The following is a 5,597-nucleotide window of genomic DNA, read 5'->3' as shown; positions in this document are numbered from 1 at the left end:
ATTCAATGAACTCCAAACAGGAGGGACTTTAGAAACAAAAACAACAAATACACGTATACGCACTCATACAGACATAGCACAAGTGAAACTCCTGAATTTCAAAACTTAAGAGAAAAGGCTTCAATGTAACCTGAGAAAATAATACCTTATATACAGGACAATTCAAACCACCTCAGATTGCTCATCAAATACATAGAGACCAATGATACCAGCACATGCTCTTTAAAATTTTGGTGGAAAACACCTTTCCACCTAAAATGCCATATCCTGAGAAAATATGTTTCAGGAATGAAGGCAAAGTAAAGACATTTTCAAATGATGAAAAAACTAAAAGATTTCACCAACAGAAGACCTGTTCTTTAAGTATTTCTAAAGGAAGTTCTTTGGCCTACAAGGAGACAATACCAAAGAGAAACATGAATCTACAGGAATTAGAGACCATAACTGGAGAAATACTAAATAGCTGGTATTTTTCTATTTAAGTTATACACATACGCATATATAAAATGTTGAGGTGAGGTCTACAATGCATGCATACATAACAAATAGCATGACTATACATAAAGATCATAGAGGAAGGGAAGAATCTACATGGTTGCAAGCCTTTCATATTTCAATAGCAATAGCATAAGAAGCCAACACGGAAAGATTTGATATGTATATTGTAATTTCTAGGGCAACTAGTAGCCATAAACCAATACATAATTTAGCATTATTTATATAATTCAGAAGATGTCAGAAAAGATGGAACTGAGAAATAAAATAAGGAAAAACAGTCAGAAAAACAAATGGTAAATAACTGAATTTAGTAGACCTAAAAATTCAACCATGTCAGTAATTACACTAAGTAGTAATTATTGAACTACTCCAGTTAAAAAGCAACATATCATTCAAAATGTCCAAGGTAAAATCCTTTATTCATACTACAGCACAGACTGAATAGGAATTACTCTATAGAAAAAGATACAATTTAAATATAAGACAATGATGGATCAAAAGTAAAGGAATAGAAAAAGATATAGAATGCAAACAGAAAACGTAAATCTGAAATGGCTTGTGTGGAGAGGAGAAGGGAGTTCGGGAAAATTGGAGGAGGAGACGAACCATGAGAGACTAGGAACTCTGAAAAACAATCTGAGGGTTTTGGAGGGGAGGGGGTGAGAGGTTGGGTGAGCCTGGTGTTGGGTATTATGGAGGGCACGTATTGTATGGAGCACCAGGTGTGGTACATAAACAATGAATTCTGGAACACTGAAAAGAAATTTAAAAAATAAATAAAAATTAAATATATATATATTAAAAAATACAGATAAACAAGACTTCCCCCCAAAATTATCAGATGAGAGCTATGGAGGGACATAGAGTGATATAAGGAAAATATGTATCAGGAAGACTTAACAATTGAAAATGTATATGCATCTAAAAATAGAAGCTCACCTGAATAAAAAATGGACAGCATAGGGAGAGAAAGTAAAAAAAAAAAAAAAAAAAATTCTGCAATCTGCAGTTATAGTAGAAGATTGTTACATGTTGTGGAATAATAGAGAAAAACTTTCGTGTTTTTGTACACAAATTCTACTCAAACTTGGAATTTTAACTAAAAGAATAAGCCTTGGAAGATAATTTAAAACTAATTAGATAGACAGCTCCAGAGAGATTTACCTCTGTGGGGGCATGTGTCTCTATTTCAAGTGGTGGCCAGAGTTATGATCACAAGAGATACTAAGTTATAAAGCTGGAGGTTATACCTGTTTAACCTGTTTTTCTAAATTCATCACTTTGTTCATGCCTTTAAGTAAATGTGGATAGCAGCAAAGAGAACCTTACCTTCTCTAACTTAAAATGGCTGCTTAAAATGGAAGTGTTTTTATTTTCTTTTTGCAACAAATATTTTGGTGTAACTTCAGAAGTAATGTAACATATCAATTATTAGGTTAAACAGTGAGGATGGTAATTATCAATGAAGTGTGAGATACTAAAAAATGGAGAAAAGACTTCACAGCAGTATGAATGCAAAACAGATATTTAATAATAAAAATGTGTTAAAAAAGGAGGAATCTAAAGGAACTTTCTGATTCATTTAGTAACCAAAAAAATGATGCATGTGCTTGGTGTACATATATTTATTATTTGCTTATGAACAAAGACTATTTTCTATGACCACTAAAAGGATGCTATACAAACGGAGTCAAGTCATATGAGTACCAAAACAGAAGTCTGAGTAGCTGAGTCTACCATAAGAATGAGGGATATTAATAGGAGCCTGAATGCCTAGGGATATTTAGAGCATTGACCAAAGAGATTTTAAAAATCTTTGAATTAACCTATAGTCTTCCTTAGTGTCTGGTTGCCTCCATCTACCTCTTACATTACAGACTAAATGCTAAGTTTCTATCATATGATTTGATTTCTGTGAAAGTTAGCCATTTAAAAATATTGCCATAAATGCAGAAATAAGCAAAAGAAACCTCTTAGGAGTCATGAAAATGAAATGTACAACACTGCTATTTTGAACCATAGGAGACTTTTCCAACCAGGGTCCAGCAGAATGGCTCCCACTAAGAGGGGTGACGAAAAGAAGGGCCATTCTGTCGTCAACAAGGTAGTGACCAGAGAATACATATGCAGCATTCACAAGCACATCCATGGAATGGGTTTCGAGAAGTCTGCCTCTCAGGGACTGACAGACATCCGGAAATTTGCCAGGAAAGAGATGGGAACTCCAGATGTGTGCACTGACATCAGGCTCAACAAAGTTGTCTGGTCCGAAGGAACAAGGAATGTTCCATAGCATATCCATGTGCGGTAGTCCAGAAAACGTACTGAGCATGAAGATTCACCAAACAAGCTGTACACGTTGGTAACCTATGTACCTGTCACCACTTTCAAAAATCTACAGACAGTTAATGTGGATGAGAACTAATTGCTGATTGTCAAATAAAAGTATAAAACTGAAAAAAAAAAGGGAGAAACTAAGATCCACTGTTACTAATTATAAACTTGTGTGTATATATTTAAAGCCAACAAATTGAAAGTATATACAAGTGAGGTGAAGAAACCAAACTGAGGAATTAGAAAAAGTAAACAAAATGTCAGAAGACATTTATAATTAGTATAAATAGACCTATTACCCAACAAAACCCTTTGAAGATATCAAGGAGAAAGGACTCAAGAATATTCATTATGCTATATTTAAGCATAAGTAATGAGGAAGTATATATATTTTAATATAAGATAGTAATATTTTGTTTTCTTGTTGTTTGTCATCTGCCTCTCTTAAGAGGATTTTGGTTATAAGTAACAGAAAAGGAGAGGTGTCTCAAAGTATGGTACATAAGAGCTCCAATTTCCCAATTTGCTAAGAAGAATGGAGCAAAGAAATTTGACTATTAGATTTTTACTTTTAAGACATATTAGTAAACAAACTCGAATTCTACCAAAGGAAAGAAGGAGGTATTGGTTGTTATTTAGATAACTAGGGAAGGCCTGCCATATTATCAGAACATTAAATATTAATAAAAGTTGTTAAAATACAGCCATACTTTATTTTTTAAATTTTAATTATATTTTTATTTTTTAAATAAAAATTAATCTTTACATAAAAGATACACTAGCTTATTACTAAGAAAAGATAAGGCATTCCATATATTTCTTGAGTAAATGAACAGATGTATTAAGCTTTAAATCCCAGCATTCATGAAATATCAAATAAAACACATTGTCATAATCATCAAATCATGTAATACTCCATAGACACTTTTTTTTTTTTTTCATTTTCTTTCCCCAATTTTCTGGAAAACTCTGAAGAGTGAAACAAAAGTGAAACATTTGGTTGAATTTTAGAATTTACCTAAAAAATGCATCCAAGAACAGGTAGAATGTCTTCAAAGATTTCCACAAGTATTATCAGGCTATCCAGAGGCCGATAAAATTGCAACTGAAGCTAACGCTAGCAGTTAGTGGTAAGCATTCCCAAAGCAGAAGGCTAAACTGTGTGAAGAGTACTGTGGGGGACTCCCTGCATTGCAGTAGAAGTTCACAAGAATTCATAAATGGGCTACTTACATGAATCTATCATTCAAATGGTATGTAAAATTTGTATGGGGTATCTTCTATCTGTTTAAAATGCACGATTAATTCTCAATTTAGTATAGGTACCTGGTAATACAATTAGAATTATAGTTTCAGTATTTTCATCTCACATTTTAATGTGAAAATGAAATAATATATTGCTGTCAATGAATTAAGTTATGGTAAGCAATTTGTCAGTAATAAATTTGAGTAATATATCCAAACGAGAATTCGGATTTACAATTCACTTTTGCAGCATGATTGAGCCCATAATGAACCATTTGATTCACTTGATCATAGTTTTATTCAGTATCCATACCTAAACTAAACTATATTCAATTGATTGAGTTGCTCATATTATAATACATAAATATTTAAGTGATTATTCAGATGATACTGCACTATTTTTCAAAACATTTTATCATACATTATATATGTGCATATATACAACATATATAAAAATACCTAATCATACACACACACTGAAGTCTGACTCTGTGTTATGCTCTGGGCTATAGGGAGTGCTAAATTAAGGCTCACAAACAGTTTGGAATTCAGAATACAATACATTAGGGAAATTCCCTGAAAGTAGAACTATGTGTTCAAAGTGTGGGTAGGGAAGGGATTGGGAAAAGTTGTTACCATACCAGTCCTCATTAAACCACTTTTCTCAAAATTGAGCACAGCTACCAAAATTTTTCAGTAGATCCACTATATCTAGGACTGTTAATCTCTTTCTTTTTTATAAAGTAGGTGAAGATATAGTCCTCCTTATAAACTTGCCATCACTTCTCTCTATAAGTACTGCCTCTATAGGTACTTTCTGAAATGGGAGTTGGTAAATAATGTAGTAAATGGAAATCATACGAGAAAACCTTCAGTAAGCATCAAATGGAGCTGTGTTTTAACATTCAGTTGTTCTACTGAAGATTGACCAAAGTAAAGACTGTTCAGTCATTAAGGATATTTAGTAGTTTAGAACATATAGTCTATGGTGATAGAGATTGTAATAATATGAGAAATATTCTTGTTGAATTTAATTCTCAATGTATAAACCCATATGTATAAACACAGTGTATAAACACAACGTATAAACACAGAGAAATCTTGCAAAGACATCTTGCTGTGAGCAGACATTCAAGGAGAATGTACAGTTAAATGTGCCCTAAGTTAGAAAACTAGATAGTAGACTTTTCAACATGGGCATATACAAAGTATATTTATATTTTAGCTCTTCCTTTTGATATGTTCTTTTACATTAATGTAAAACTTCAAGGTTTATAGAAAATTAATATGTACCAAGTGTTAACATATGTTAGAGGTGGACAATGATAACCTGAAATGAGTCATATTCATGGAATGCAGTATACTATTCATAGATTGTATTAATGTGCATCATCAACATATACCCAGTGGTGGCTTGCTAGGGCTGCCATAACAAAATACCACAAACTGAGTGGCAAACAACTGAAATTTATTTTTCTCACAGTTCTGGAAGCTAAAACTCCATGATCAAGGTGTCAGCA

General features: G+C 32.7%; 1 pseudogene across 1 annotated transcript; it reads left to right on the top strand.

Moving 5' to 3' along the window:
• The first annotated feature begins 2,548 nt into the window (after positions 1 to 2,548).
• LOC309862544 (large ribosomal subunit protein eL31 pseudogene) lies at positions 2,549 to 2,948 on the top strand (annotated as a pseudogene). The gene has a single exon. The product of its transcript is annotated as a large ribosomal subunit protein eL31 pseudogene (transcript).
• Positions 2,949 to 5,597: the final 2,649 nt, after the last annotated feature.

This window comes from Mustela nivalis, assembly GCF_964662115.1.
Source record: "Mustela nivalis genome assembly, chromosome: 1".
NCBI classification, from domain to species: Eukaryota; Metazoa; Chordata; class Mammalia; order Carnivora; family Mustelidae; genus Mustela; species Mustela nivalis.
This window is presented reverse-complemented; position numbering and strand designations above follow the sequence as displayed.